This window comes from Dasypus novemcinctus, chromosome 3 (assembly GCF_030445035.2).
Source record: "Dasypus novemcinctus isolate mDasNov1 chromosome 3, mDasNov1.1.hap2, whole genome shotgun sequence".
NCBI lineage: Eukaryota > Metazoa > Chordata > Mammalia > Cingulata > Dasypodidae > Dasypus > Dasypus novemcinctus.
In genome coordinates, this window is record NC_080675.1 from 39,070,621 (window position 1) to 39,087,654 (window position 17,034).

The window sequence follows — 17,034 nt, forward strand, 5'->3', positions numbered from 1 at the left end:
AACAGTTTCAGTAAACTGGGAGCCTGTACTGCTTGCAAGAATAGCAGGAATTCTCTAGGTGGGTGGTTTAAGTTATTTTTAACTACTTTGAGGGCAGTAGCCTTGTAATAGGAATAACCTCTGTCCATCCAGAAAACAGACATATGTAAACAAGGATAAATTCATATCCTATGGTAGTATGTAGCTGTATAAAGTCTATTTGCAGAGGTCCAAAAGGTGTCAGTCAAGGCACCTTACTCTGTCCCATGTTTACATTTTTATCATGATTATATTAATTAACAGGTAAGACATAATTCCTATATTCACCTTGCTTTTCATTCAAAGTCCCTTTTCACTGAAAATGAAGCTCAGACTTGCAGCTGACCACTTGCACTTTCAGAGAATCGTCAAAAAAACACTGTAACTGATAAGGAATTTTGGTCATTTTTGTGACATGTAATATTTTTCTAAGAATAATTAAAATCATGACCAATATCACTGTACTGTTGTCTAAATTGCTGGTCAGTATCACTACATATCATGGACAATGAAAACACTGTTAATCTGTAGGAATTCTATATAATCTCTAAATAAAGATCTATATGAATAACAACTTTACCCATACAAATTCAACAAACAGAAGTTTAGAAAATCCTTCAAATTTGAGAACACTTCTCATGCTGCTGGTAACATATCAAATAAACCATTTTTAGCACTTCTTTTTATAAGGTGAACAAATCATTTGTGATTCTCAGGGGCCCCCTGAAAAATCCCAAAGATAGTTTGAAATGAAAAAGACATTCTTAAGGTTGGACCTTGAGAAGGCAAATTGTCACTGGTTACCAGATTTGATCATTATGTTAAAACAGGAAAATGGGTCCCAGTGAAACAATATTTGGTTTCCCTATTTAACCAAATTTTTAAAAAAGACTTAGTTCTTTCAAAAGTGCGAAGACTTGTTTTCTTTTAAACAATAAAGGATGATGAGGTCAACATAAACATTAAACGTGATATTATTCTGATATGACATAGAATTTTTGTCTTCTAGGTAGAATACTCAGATGGTTAAGAACACTTATAACCTTTCATTAAGAGAGACTAATAAGGTAAGAACATTTTACCATTTTAACTGAGAGAAAACTGAACTCTAGTTTTGCATGAATACAGTGTTTGATATGAAAGCACTTAAAATATTATAAATAGGCTTATCATATCTTAGCATTGACCATAGCAAATAAAATTCATTTTAATGAGCTTTATATAATTTCTTATATTCATCTTAAGTTTTGTCCTACATATTTCTGCTTTTCATTCTGTGAAAACTAGTTTTTTTACTTTAGGACAAAACTATACCCTTTTTCCTTATCAAAGCATATCCTGTTTATTTTGCATACCTGTGCAAATTAAGTTACCGAAACGGTTTTCAAAATATCTTCAAGCAGCATACAAAACAAAATTATTCTCAAAATAAAGTTTGTAAAAATAATAACTCAATTTCTTAAATACAAATTAACATTTTTCATCTTCTTATATATCTAACAGATATAATGCTAGCTTGTTTTATCAGCAAATGTGTGTAAATTTAGGGAGCATAAGTCTAAGTAGGATAAGATTGTACTTTATATTGTACTTAATACTGATAGCTCAGAAGACAACTATTTTAGGAGATTGTTTACAGAAATATCTCTTTTCTCTATTTACTATTTTATAGTGCTCCAGTGAGATATATTGTGAATAATTTCCAAAAGAGTTTTTTGGAGGCAAGCAGGGAGGACTTGTTTATCAATAGGCCAGTATTTTTCCAATTTTTTTTTTCTTAATTAGAATTGTTTGGTTCAAAAGTTATTATAAAAACAGGAATTGGACTAGAATTTGTCACTGCATTTTTGCAGTTGTATCTGCCAGTGCTTTCTTCCCTATTATGTAAGAATGACCATGAATATTAATTATAACCAAAACCCTTGAAAAAAGTATAGCATCTAGCAATTTCATTGTCCAAAGAAGTAAATCTAAATTGGGGGATTTCTTGGGAATGCCACAGTAACTGAAGGATCCACATGGCCCAACTTGAAGCATTTCCTTTGTGCTTATCATCTCCAATCCTCAAACTCAGTGGAAAGAACTCTAAATCAAACCTACAACTCTTCCATTTTCCTTTATCCTGCCCTTCACTCATAGCTTCTCTAACAGGTTCTTACACCCATCATTTGAATTGTTTCTGTACATCATGAGAAGGGTTAAACTGGGTGATGGGATTCAAGGCAGGTAGCTGAAGTGGCCCTGATAGCTGGAAAATGTGCTTACTAAAAATTTCTTCCCTTAACCCTGAAAATTCTAATTCTAATTAAGCTGGTTTTCTATTAATATAATTTTAGAAGGTTATTGTTTGCACTTAGTTCCCTGAAGGCTATTACCCAGACCTTCTCAGTTTTGTTTATAGGAATATGATAATATCTCAAAGAAAAACCAGACAGAATGGAGTAAATCTGTAACTTTTCTCAGAGGCAAAAGGCTTGATATCCTGAACAGTTGGCTGAGATAAGAACCATGTGGGCCTTGCATTTGCACTTGCACAACAATACCTAAACTGCAGTTTCTTACCACTGAAATCAAGGACAAATCTGATTGCTTCAGACAACACAGGACTGAGAAATTTCAAGTACCCTTCTCACAAGACCCCTGGCATCACTTCTTTTTCTTCTCCCCTACCCCTCTCCTTTGCCTCTAAAAACCCTAACTCAGTGTCTCACCCTGTAGTATGCTTGCACACGTATCTGGAGTGTGAAATGTTTTTTTCACTTGCTTCTTAATAATCCCTTTTCTCCCTTGCCTACCCTGTAGCCTGTTCTTAAATTCCATTATGCAACATATACAGGAAACTAAAACTGAGAAACCAAAGCATTTTGTTACCATTTTTGGTGAGCTATGGCTGGAGGCACAGAGGCAAGTAACACTCCCCAGAAGTTGGGAACAGAGAGACCCAAGAACTGGTTTTGTCCGTGGAATTTCCAGACCAGCCAACAAATAGCACTCATTCATGCATCTTTCTAAGGAGGTGTATCTCTCTGTTTTCCTTTTTTTTAATCTGGCCAGAGTGAGGTTGGGCTATGCTGGCCAAATTCACTGAAAAAAAACCCCAAATTCCCCTTCCTTTTCCCTTGTAACAGCTAACAGGGAGGAAGATGTCTGCTACCCTCTCATTCAGCTGCAATGAGCCAGGGGTTTTACCCCTGTTTAATATCTTGGGGGTAGGGGAAAGGAGCCCTTCCCAGGAGCCAGGAGGTTTAGTAAAACAATTTGTTGTTTCAGATTCTTTGTCTCTCTGTCCCTCACCCTTCTGGAAGTTGTGAAGCACGGACTTGGTTTTCTGACCCCCAAAGCAAGTCCCTTGGCCAGTGTTTTGCTTTTTCACCATTGTTTTTGTGACAGAGCAGAGCCTTGTTTGCCTAATCCAAAGCCATCTTCCCACAATCCCAAAAGCCTTTTCGGCAAAAATGGAAAAACTAACTATCAGATTTGTTTGAAAGGGTAAGGGCCCTGAATAGCCAAAAATGTCTTTTTTTTAAAGATTTATTTATTTATTTGTTTGTTTGTTTCTCTCCCCTTAGTGCCCCTCCCCTCCGTTGTCTGTTCTCTGGTTGTCAATTTGTGTCTTCTTCTTTGTCGGCTTCTGTTGTCAGCGGCACAAGAATCTGTGTTTCTTTTGTTGCGTAATCTTGTTGTGTCAGCGCTCTGTGTGTGTGGCACCATTCCTGGGCAGGCTGCATTTTCTTTCGTGCTGGGCAGCTCTCCTTACAGGGCGTGCTCCTTGTGCGTGGGGCTCCCTTACACGTGGGGCTCCTTTACGCAGGGACACCCCTGCATGGCAGGGCAATCCTTGTGCGCATCAGCACTGCGCATGGGCCAGCTCCACATGGGTCAAGGAGGTCCGAGGTTTGAACTGTGGACCTCCCATGCGGTAGATGAATGCCCTAACCACTGGGCCAAGTCTGCCGCCCAAAAATGTCTTTAAAAAGAAGAACGAAGTTGGAGGATACTCAATTTCTAACTTTAAAATATTACTTAACTACAATGGTAAAAATAGCATGTTACTGGCTTAAAGATAGACAGATTGAACAGCCTGCTTGTTGCTCAAAAGTGGCCTTTCTCTAAGTCTAACTCAAAACATAAATGCATTACCTTCCCCCCAATGTGGGACATGACTCCCAGAGATGAGCCTTCCTGGCACCAAGGGATTATTACCAAGCACCTGCTGCCGAAGCAACTAGAAAAAGACCTTGAATAAAAGGGTGAAATGGTAAAGACAAATGAGTTTATATGGCTAAGAGACTTCAAAATGAGCCGAGAGTTCATTAGAGGGGCTGCCCTTATGCATGTCTCAGCAGAATCCCAGAGATAGCCAAAATAGATACAACCTCAGGTAGAGGTGCTCCTAAGGGCTATAAAGACACCCAGGTCCTATGGTCATGGCAGATGGCTCTGGAGTCCAGTGTCTTGCCAGTGGATCCTACTTTGGAATTTGTGCTCCTGCATTTGATGGAATTGGACTCAGATGTGACCTCTCTACACATGCCTCTTCTGTCACTTTTACTGAACATGTGGTTGGCATTGGGGTTGCTGTATGCTCAGGAGACTTGAATCTCTGGACTGTCCATGTGCCAGGTGGACCCTGAGCCTCAGCAGAATTGCAACACCTACTTTCTCAAGTTAGCTGGACTTACCCGGGTCAGCTAACAGGGAGGTAAGGATGGTCAACCACCACACCAGGGAACTGAGAGAGTCTACAGCTGCAACCAGGAGAATCCCATCCATCAACCATGTGGGATCTAAGCCCACTCTCAATTTAGAGTTGGAGTACATCACCATCCTAAAGGCCTCAGAATGGAGGAATAAAATACAGATTAGAGTGGACTTACTGGTATTCTACTATAGAATTATTGTGACTCTAGCAATGAAAGAAACAGGAGTTTCTAAGGGCAGGGAGAGGGAAGAAGAGGTGTGATATGGGGGCATTTTTGGGAGTGTTAGTTGTCCTGAATGATATTGCTGGGACAGATGCAGAACTTTATGTATCCTGCCACAACACACTCAGTGGCCTGGGGGAAAGTGTAAATTACAATGTAAGCTATAATCTATGCTATGTAGTAGTGCTCCAAAATGTATTCATCAAATGCAATGAATCTGCCACACTGTTGAAGAGGTTGTTGATGTGGGAGGCATGGGGGTGTGGTGGGGAGTGGGGTATATGGGAGCCTCATGTTTTTAATGTAACTTCTTGTGTGATCTATGTATCTTTAAAAAAAGACAATAAAATATAAAATTAAAAAATTAAAACATATCACTTATGTACAGTGGTAAAAAAAAAAAAAAAAAAAAAGTAAAACCAGAATGGTAGTAGCATAAAGATATATAGGTTGGCCAATGGAATAAAATTGAGTGCCCAGAAATAGATCCTCAAATTTTTGACAGTGTTTTATACTTTCAATATGCTTTTGGGTTAGTTTTGTAAGTATTTTGTTGAAGACTTTTGCATCTAAACTCTTTAAAGATGTTGGTCTGTAATTTTCCTTTTTTGTAGTATCTTTATCTGATTTTGGTATTAGGGTGTGATGCTGGCTTCATATAATGAGTTTGGTGGCATTCCTTCCAATTCAATTCTTTTGGAAGAGATTGAACAAATTGATATTAGATCATCTTTGAATGATTCGTAGAATTCACCTGTGAAGCCATGTGGTCCTGGGTTTTTCATGTTTGGGAGGTTTTTAATGGGTCTTTCAATCTCTTTGTGTGTGATTGGATTGTTGAGGTCTTCTATTTTTTTTCTAAGGTCAGTGTAGGTATTTGTTGTGTTTGGAATTTGTCCATTTCAATCTACATTGTCATATTTTTTGGTGCAGTTTTTCATAGTATCCTCTCATGAGCTCACGCATTTCTAAGGGGTCAGTGGTAATATCCTCCCTCTCCATTCTTATTTTATTCATTTGTATCTTCTCTCTTTTTCTCCTTTGTCACTCTATCAAAGTGTTTGTTGATTGTGTTGATATTCCTGAAGAACCAAATTTTGGGTTTATACGGTCTCTCTATTGATTTATTGTTCTCAATTTCATTTATTTCCCCTCAGATCTTTATTCTTTCTTTCCTTTGGCTTGGTTCAGGATTAATTTGCTGTTTTTCTATTTTCTCCAAGTTTACAGATAGATCATTGATTTTAACTCTTTTTTTTTAATGTTAGCATTGAGGACTATGAAGTTCCTTTTCACCAATGTCACTGCTGGATCCCATAGATTTTTTAAAAACATTTATTTATTCCGCCCCCACAAGATAGCTCCCTCATCTGTTTGCTCATTGTTTGTTCTCACTGTCTGCTCTCTGTTTCTGCTCATTGTGTGCTCACGTGTCTGCTTGCTGTGTCTGGTCATTGTGTGCTCACTGTGTCTGCTAGTCTTCTTTAGGAGGCACTAGGAACCAAACCTGGGACCTGCCATGTGGGAGGCAGGTGCCCAAACTCTCAAGCCACATCCACTCCCTGCTCGTTGTGTTTCCGTGTTGCATCAGCTCATTGTGTCAGCTCACTATCTGCTCATCTTATTAAGGATGCACCGGAAACTGAACCCAGGATCTCCCATGTGGCAGCCAGGTGCCCATCTACTTGAGCCACATCCACTCTTCCCATAGATTTTTATATATTGCATTCTCCTTTTTAAATTTATTGAGACCTATATTGGACCCAACAGATAATCTATCTTGGAGAAGGATCCATGAGCAATTGAAAAGAATGTATATCCTGCTGTTTTTGTGTGCAATGCTCAATAAATGCCTGTTAGTTCCAGTTCATTTATATATTACTCAAACACTCTGTTTCTTTACTTATCCTCTGTCCAGATCTTGTAGCCAATACTGAGAGTGGTCTATGGAAGCCTCCAACTATTATTGTAGAGGTGTCTATTTCTTCCTTCAGTTTTGCAAGTGTTTGTCTCGTGTATCTTGGAATGCCCAGGGTAGATGCATAAATACTTATTCCATTTATTTCTTCTTGGTGAATTTCTCCTTTCATTAATATATAATGACCTTCTTCATCTCTTATAATAATTTTGCATTTAAAATCTATTCTGTCTGATACTAATTTCACTACTTCAGATTTTATAATTACTGTTTGCATAGAATATCATTTTCCAATCTTTTTCTTTCAGTCTGATTATGTCCTTACATCTGAGGTGAGTCTCTTGTAAACAGTGTAGAGATGGCTCATATTTTTTTTAATCCATTTGATCCATCTATGTCTTTTGATTGGGGAACTCAATTCATAATGTTCAATTTTATTACTGTAAAGGCATTACTTACTTCATCCATTTTATCCTTGGCTTTCTGTTGTCATATCTTACTATTGTCTGTCTTGTTACCCTTTAAGTTAACTTTCCTAGTGTTCTTTCTTTCTACAGTCTTCTCCTAGTCTCCCACCATTGTTTTTTCCACTCAGGCTGTACCACTCCCTTTGGTTTGGTAATATACACTCTTAGTTTTTGTTTGTCTGTGAAGAATTTAAATTCCTCCTCATTTCTGAAGGACAACTTTGCCAGATAAAGAATTTTTGTCTGGCTGTTTTGCTTTCAGGAACTTAAATACATCATACTAATTTCTTCTCACCTCCACGGTTTCTGATGAAAGATCAGCACTTAGTCTTACTGAGGTTCATTATATGTGATGCATTGCTTTCCTCTCAGTGCTTTCAGAATCCTCCCTTTATCTCTGGGATTTGTCATTCTGAATAGTAGTTGACTCAGAGAAGGTCTGTTTGGAATTATGCTGTTTGGCATGCATTGTCATGGATATTGATATTTATGCCTTTCATAAGAGTTGGGAAGCTTTTGGTTATTATTTCCTCAAATATTGTTTCTGCCCCGTTTCAGTTTTCTTCCCTTCTGGGACACCGATAATGCATGTGCTTGTGCATTTCATGTTGTCATTCACTTCCCTGAGACCTGTTTCATGTTTTCCATTCTTTTTTCTTTCTGTTCTTCTGTCTTTTCCAGTTCAGATGTTCTGCCCTCCATTTTGCTAATTCTGTCCTCCTTCAATTCAAATTAATTTTTATGCATCTAATGTATTTTTAATCCCATCCACTGTGTCTTTCATTCTCATGAGCTCTATTATTTTCATTTTCAGGCTTTCAATTATCTCTTATGTTCACCCAGTGTCTTCCTAAAATCCTTTATCTTTTTAATCATATTTTCTTTCTACTCCTAGAGTTGATTTAGGTGATGCATGTGATTACCATTGATTAGTTGTCTTAAACCCTGTGTCTCATCAGTATTTTTGTTTTCTTCCATAGCCTGGATCATCTCTTCCTGTTTCTAGTAAGTTTTTACCAATATCTAGGCATCAGAACATGTTGGTGAATTTACTGTGATGGTCAATTTCTCTCTCTGCCTAGTGGTTTTGTTTTATGGCTCTTTTTTTAAATTTTCATTCAACTTATTCTGAGTCTTTAAATTTACCCAGCTTAAGATATCAAAATGGGACCAGGGATTCACTAATGGAGCACAGATCTGTGACCAAGATTCTGAGAAAAGAGAAGCCTAATAGCAGTTTTTTCATGCAATTTTCCAGCCAGCCAGCCTATGGAAAATGTCAGCGAATCTTTCCACAGAGGTTACTCTTTCATCTCCACTTGGCCAGTGTTTCTGGTATGGCCAGAGCTGAGATTCAAAGCATGCTCTGTTGGCCAAATTCACTGAAGAGAAACCACTCTCCACCCTCCACCTCACCCTCCCTCTTCCTAGGGAGGAAGATATCTGTACCCCTTTCAGTTGGCTGCAGTGAGCCATGGATTTTATCCAAGCTGTTTGCTTTGAGGGTTGGGGAAAAGGTGTGCCATTCCCAGCTTCAAAGGGTTAGCAGCTCCCCATTTTCATTTCTGCTGCTTCTCTCTGTCCCTGATCCTTCCTGGAGATGTGCACAGCACTCTCCTGGTCTGCACAGCCACAAAGCAGGTCCCTCAGTCAGCTTTTTAAACTTCCTGCATTGTTTTTATGAGAGAGTTGAATGCTGCCTATCTATTCTGATGCCATCTTCCCAGAATTCTCCTTTGTAAGTCTTATGCATTTTTTGTCACTCACTCTGTTAAAGCCTAATCAATATTTCTTTTTTTTCCCCCATTGTACCTTAATAAGTGCCTTCTCATTTCTGTCTGGAGATATTTCTCATCTGTTTTCCTTGTGGTCACTGTGGAGTTAAAATTTAACCTCCTAAATATGTATCAATCATATTTTGTTTAAAACCAACTTAACTTCAATAGCATGCTCATATGTTTTTTCTAAGCTCCTCTGATCCCTGACGTTTTTTGGACTTGTTACCACTTATAATTTTGTATAATTATATGCCCAAAAACCTGTTTTTATCATTACTCTTTATTCATTTTCAGTTTAGCATCTATAATTTGCAAGAAGTGGAGTCATATACCAAAGAATGCAATACAATAATATTGGCATTTATAATTACCCAAGTGGCTGCCTTTATGTAGTTCTTTATTTCTTTATGCCACTTTGAATCAGTCTAGGGTCCTTTCCTAAGATTGAAGAATTTCATTTAGCATTGCTTGTAAGGGAGGTCTAATTTTTATCAACTCTCTCAGTCATTTTTTAATCTGGTATGTTCTAATCTCTCCATCATTTTTGAAAGATTCTATCACTAGGTATAAAATTCTTGGCTGGCAGTTGTTTTCCTTCAGCCCTTTATTTTAATCCACTGCCTTCTTGCCTCCATTCTTTCTGGTGAGAAATCAACATTCAATATATTTGAGACTCCTTTGTATGTAACACATTTTCTCTTGCAGAAATTCCAAAACATTCTCTTTGTATTTTGCATTTTATACTGTAATCAGTAATGGGCAATGTGTATTTTTCTTCATGTGTATCTTGTTTGTGTTCTCTCAACTTCTTGAATGTGTGTACTCATGTCTTTCACTAATTTGGAAAAGTCTCTGTCATTCTTTCCTTCTGACACTTTCTCTCTTCTTCTTCTTCTGGGATTTGCATAATGCATGTATTCGTGCTCTTGATGGTGTCCCATAGCTGTCTTAGGCTATTTTGGCTTTTTATATTTCTTTTTCTTCTGCTCCTAAGCCTTACTCTATTCAAGTGTCTTGTCCTCAAGTTAAATGATTCTTCCTTCTCTCATCTCCAATATGCTCTTGAAAGCCTTCTGTGAATTTTTCATTTCAAATTATTGTGGTTTTCAACTCCAATAGTCCTGTTTCTCTCCTTTTCTAGAAATTCTCTTTATTTTGATTCTCATCTTATTCATTGTTTTCTAAATGTCCTTTCCTTTTTTCTCTGTACTTTATTCACCTCATCAAGCATTTTTAAGATCATTTTAAAAAGACTTTATTTGTCATATCCACATTCTCATCTCCCTTGCTTGTGCTTTCTGGAGTTTTATCCTCTTCCTATGGATGGGCCATCATTACCAGTTTCTTTGTTTGTCTTGTGCTCTTTCTTGTATAGTGTACATTTTAATGTTCTAAGATGTTAATACTGGGATTTACTCCATAACTTGTCTCTTTCTTGGTTTTGTAAACAGTTGGGGATGAAACAGAGATTTTTGAGCTTCAGCCTTCATATTAGGAAGGTGTGCCAAGGGAAATACAGTTTTCAGGGTTTTCCTTGACTTTCTGGGCCTCTATCTTTTCCTGGGCTTTTGCTTGCTAGTTTTGTTTTGTTTTTTTAGGTCCCTTATTTATAGGAGTTTTATTGTCCCCTTTGTTTCCCAGGAGACAGACCACCCTCTCCCAAGCATTTGAAGCTGGCAGGTCTTTTTTCCCAGCCTGTTCACCTCCATAGTTTTTTACATTCCTTTCATTTTCTCATGCTGCCTTTGCCTGTGGGGCAAATTATCAGAGGAGATTCATTCCCAAGTTGGTCCTTTCCAATCCAAACAAGACAAGGGTCTTATAAAGGGGGCACAAATCGGTTCCAAAACACTGTGAGGAAGGGACTTGGAAGGTCACCAAAAGTTTCTCCAATAACTTTCCAAAGCTGAGCTTTTCTGGCCTGCTCAGGAAGTGTAGTGCTTCAGCTAACTTTCTCCTGGAAGCCCTTGGAAGCACTCCACCACCTCTTTCCCATCAGGGGAATTTTAAATGTATGGCTGCTGCTGCATTTGTCTGGGTCATCTTGGAATAATAGCTGCCCTCAAAGCTGAGACCCAGCTATTGGAATTCTCTAATAAAAGCTGTGACCAGTGATTGGCCATGCCAACCTTTGTTCTCAGGTAAGAAGATTGCTACTTCCCCTTCTACCACCAGCAGGTAGCAAAGGAATTGACTCCACAGCAGTTGGCAGTGAACATTGGGGGTGGGCATTCGTAGCCACCATTCGAAGAGAGCAATTTACAGTCTTTTACCATAATTTATCAGCCTCTTCGTCCTGTTCCTCCTTGGATGTTATACAGAGTTCTTCTGGCACTGGAGTTTCAAAGTAATGTATCAGACAGTTCCTGTCTGTTTAAGAGCTGTTTTGGTGGAAGTACTGAGTCCTGGAACTCCCTCCTCTGCCATCTTCCACAGACTTCCTCTTTGGCTTTTGCTGTAAATATTTCGCACTTAAAGATATCACTCTTGCCCATATCCTAGGTGATATTGAAGGTGGCCAGCTTTCAGTAGGGCCCTAAGCCAAGGAATGATATTGCTACAGGTTCAGCCTATGATGCAAGCATAAGACACCATTCCTGCCATAATGTCTGGCACACCCTAGGTTTTAAATCCCTGTGGAGGTGTTACTTGCAGGAAAAAATGCACTGTAGAATCTTGGCAAGCCCTAGAAGGAGAAATACTGAGCAGGTTTTTGTGGTTTTTAAGCAAGGCCATGCTGTATGCCTATGTGCTACTGTGCCCTGTGTGAAATAGAATTATTGACCATGGATCTCCAAATAAGTACGTGCCCTGAATTTCCTGATATGAGCTGGGTTCTGCTGGACATGCCAAGTCACAAAATCAGATAGGCTGTCAGCAACCCACTTAAGATAAAAAATATATATCCAGTGCAAGACCATACAAGAGTAGAAGGCATAGGAAAGTTGTATGAGCAGGTACTTAAGACATTCATGCTAGTCATCATTGTTTCATAAGTGTCCACCATGCAGCTTGCATCTGTGATCATATGGGGGTATGACCCAACAAACTTAAGGAGAGATAAAAATGCTCAAATGTGGTTTAAGGATGGGTAGGATTGGTATGTGTGAAAACCTAAAATGGATTGTGGCTACATGACATTCCCTGTGATGGTTAAATTCATGTATCACCTTGGTCAGATTTTGGTGATCAGTTCTTTGGTAAAGGATGCAGTGGCCTGATTGTTACTGTGAGGACATTTTGTTGACTTAAATCATCAGTAACTTGATTGCATCTATGGGTAATTACATCTATATTCAATTGAGGTGACTGCCTTCAACAATGAAAGAAGACTCATCTAAAGCCAGTTGAAGGATTTGAAAGGAAAAATGATGATTTCTATAGTCAGAAGAGAAAATTTCCATTTCTACTGCAGCCAGCCAGCTTCTCCTGGTGTCTTAAGTTTGTAAAAGCTGCAAAGGCTATATATCAGAAATGGGTTGTCTTTTACAATGGGTATTTATTAACTTCTAATCTTACAATTCTTAGGCTGAGAAAAATGTCCAAATCAATGCATGAGGCAAAACTCTATCCCTAAAATTGGTTGCTGGTGACCCTGGGCTCCTTTCATGGGTCATGGTGCAAAGGCAGTGTTTGCCAGTTATATTAGTCAGCCAAAGGGATGCTGATGCAAAGTACTAGAAATCTGTTGGCATTTATAAAGGGTATTTATTTGGGTTAGAAGCTTACAGTCCCAAGGCCATGAAGTGTAAGTTACTCCCCTCACCAAAGTCTGTTGCTATGTGTTGGAGCAAAATGACTGCCAGTCTCTGTGAGGATTCAGCCTTCCTCTACCTCCTAAGGCTCCATGGTACCAGCTCCTTCTCTTCTCAGCTGTAGGCTAGCATAAGTATTGTCTCTCTTCCCCAGGCTCATCTCTTTCTGGGCTCAGCTGTTCTGATCTCTTTACAAGATTAGCTGTAGGCTATCAGGCTCATCTCTCATCCCAGAGCAGCAGGATTCTATCTAATGAGATGTCTCTCTTCCCCTGTATTCTCCTTCTCCCTGCCATTTTCTCTGAGTCCCCACCCATGATTAACCTATCATATGACACTGATCATAATTTAATCAAGTAAAGTGTATCCTCTGAATCTAATACAATCTAATATGCCCGGAAGAACAGAACAGCTTACAAACATAATTCAGTATCTACGTTTGGAATTCATAAACAATGCCAAACTCCTACGCCAGTCTTTGTCTTCTCCTCTGGGCTCCATTGCTTTCAGCTGCTGATACCTCTGCCTTTGGCTTTTTCTTTCAGCTTCTATGAGTTCATCTCTCCATGCCTCTGCACACTGCCTTCTCCAACCTCCAGCCTTTGGTGCCCTCTCATAAGTCTCTGGGGTTTTCTCTTTATTTCTGTGGCCCTCTTCCTTTGTATATTCATCCCATTTATAAAGGACTCCAGTGAGAGGATTAAGACCCAACCTGGGGGAAACGGACTTGGCCCAGTGGTTAGGGCGTCCATCTACCACATGGGAGGTCCGTGGTTCAAACTCCGGGCCTCCTTGACCCATGTGGAGCTGGCCCATGTACAGTGCTGATGCACACAAGGAGTGCCGTGCCACGCAGGGGTGTCCCCCGCGTAGGGGATCCCCACGCGCAAGGACTGCGTCCGGTAAGGAGAGCCGCCCAGCACAAAAGAAAGTGCAGCCTGCCTAAGAATTGTGCCACCCACATGGAGAGCTGACACAACAAGATGAAGCAACAAAAAGAGACACAGATTCCCGTGCTGCTGACAACAACAGAAGGGGACGAAGAAACAAGGCACAGCAAACAGACACAGAGAACAGACAACTGGGGTGGAGGGGGAGGGGAGAGAAATAAATAAATAAATAAATAAATAAATAAATCTTAAAAAAAAAAAAAGACCCACCCTGGGCTATGCCTTACTGAAGTAATCTAGTTAAATGGCCATTAAGTGAATCTAATCTAATCATAGGGCACCACCTAAATAGGTTCATACACACAGAAGAATAGATTTAATTAAGAACATAATTTTCTGGGGCACACAAAAGACTCAGGCTACCACATTTCACTCCCTAGTCCCCAAAATTACATATTCTATCCATATGCAAATTACATTCACTAAATCACATTTCAGTAAAAATATTAAGAACCAAGTCTCATCAAATTAGTTGTAGGTGTGTAATCTGTCCTTTGGCACAATTCTCCTCAGACTGTGGACCTTTGAAACTTAGAGCAGATTCTCTGCTTCCAATATATAAGAAGGGGCAGTCACAGAGTAAATGTTCCCATTGCCATAGGGAGAAATTGGAAGGAAAACAGGGATCATGGGTCCAAAACAGTTCTGAAAACTTCAGGACATACTCCATTAGATTTCAAGTTCTGAGAGTCATCTATAGAAGAATATTTTCTCCTTCAGACCTGAGGAGCAGCACCCCACCCTTTGCAAGTGTTTGCCCAACAGGCATGCTCTTGGTTCCACCCCCATCAAGCATCTGGGTGGGAAGGAACTCTAGACCCCACCCTCTGAGATCAGCCACACTCTTTCCAATCTCCAATACACAATCCCCTTAAAACATTGGGGTGCTGGCCACACACAATGCCCCACCCTCTGAGAACACTAGGGTGATGGGCAGACTCTCCCTAATTGCTAGTACATAGTCTAAACTCCCTCAGAAGAGTGAGATGGTGGCTAAACTCTCCTCAAACTCTGGGGATTGTGCCTCACCTTCTCTGGAGCCTGGGGTGACAACACTCTCCCTGAACATAGGGGTGGAAGATCTGCCCTCAAGAGCTGGGGTATACTCAACCTTTGCACACTGATAGGTGGATTTACTCTCTGGGCTGAGAAAATGTCTTCAGTCTAGACCTCAGCTTCTATGGAATGGTCTTTGAAGTCATTTTTCCTTCAATCTGTTATTTTCTGTCCCTTTTAGTCCAGGCTGACAGTGCTTCCATTCACACAGATCTGACACACACAAAAAAAACTTGTTGGTTTCAGCAAATAGGGATCTCAATCATAAGATAGCAGGACTTTGACAGATCCTTCCTGGATAACTGCATTTCCAATTCTGACTAGCAAGGAAATGGCTGGCTGTTTTCAAATTCAGCTAAATCCTTACATGGGGCACTATTTTCTGTGGATTCACTTTACAGAAGCTCAGAACTTTCCAAACCATCAACTTTAGGTTTCTTTGTGCCCAGGAATTTATTTCTCAGCTCATACATTTCCTCTCCCATTTTACAATAAGCTACAAAAATTAGGCAAGCTTCACCTTCTACATTTAGTTTGGAAATTTCCTTAGCTAAAAATCCAAGCTCATCATTTTCAAATTCTGCCCTCCTTCTAGCATGAAAACACAGTTTTGCAAAGTTTTCTACCACCATAAAACAAGGATTGCTTTTCTTCTTGTTTGCAATGACACATACACCATTTCTGTCTAAGGCCTCATCAGAAGTGTCTTTATCATCCATATTTGTACCAACAATCTCTTCAAAGCATTCTAGGACTTTTCTATCAAGCATCTCACAATTCTCACTTATTCTACCCTATACCCATTTTAAGAGCCATTCTCACATGTTTGGAATTTGCAACCACAACACTCCAATTTTCTAGTACCAATTTCTGTCTTAGTTTGTTGAAGGCTGCCAAGGCAATGGAAGACTTTCACAGGTTAACTCTGAAGATTTCAGCCCTCATGTTGACTAGGAATAATACATTCACATTGACAAATGCATGATGAATCTGTCTCAAATGTCTAGCATGGATTTAACACCACTTTTAAGGAATATTCAGAGTTAGGCCTTAATACTGATACCTTCACCTATTTTTGTTAATAGTTTAAAATCTGAGCTATCAGATATTGTTCAGGAGCAAAATAGGCGGAAGGGCACAGCCATCCTCAAGGTACAACACTTAGTTCGACATTTCGACAAAAGATGATAAAGAGAAAACCACGTGCATTCACACTTATGATTCTACAAGTTAAACAACTCAAGGGAAACAGAATTTCCTTCATAAATACAAAACAGATCAATAAGGATACATGCAGATATTGAATTTAAAAATAAGAAAGAATGAAAAGGCTACAGCCATTTTTGTTCTCTATTGAGAGCCATTACAGTTCTCTGTCCAAAAGGCTGCCCAAACAGTAAATAAATGATTCCCTCCCCAAGGAAGGTAAACTCTAGTTTCCACAATGTCTTTTTTTTTTTCTTCTTTATTTTCTTTTAATGTTACATTCAAAAAATATGAGGTCACCATATCCCCCCGCCCCACCCACACCACCCCTCCCACGTCAACAACCTCTTCCATCATCACAGCACATTCACTGCAACTGGCGAATGCATTCTGAAGCTCTACTTCACCACATGGTGACCAAGAAGTAAAAACTGTTTATAAATAATCATACACCCCCTTTTTACTACAACTGGGGCCAAGTGCCAATGCAACAACCGTGGTTCAGCAAAGAAACAGAAACAGTAAACAATGCTCAGAATCGTCCTGATGAAGATCTGAGTTACTCTATTGGATAAGCCACTTAGACCAGAACTGCAGGCCATGAAACCTATATAAAAGATGGATAAATTACAATGTTGCTGAGTGGCAATACTATTGATTCTCTGCTTCTACATTCTTCTTCTACCCTTGGTTCAGTGTATTACTCAGGCTAAGGGATACTGATGCAAAATATCAGAAATCTATTGGCTTTTATAAAGGGAATATATTTGAGGAAGAAGCTTACGATGCCCTAAAGAGTTCAACTCAAGGTACCATAAGAGGAGTTGGACTCAGATGTGACCTCCCTATACATGCCTCTTCTGTCATTTTTACTGAGCTTGGGTTGGTGCTGGGGTTGGTGTATGCTCAGGAGAGTTGAATCTCTGGACTGTCCATGTGCCAGCTGGGCCCTGAGCCTCAG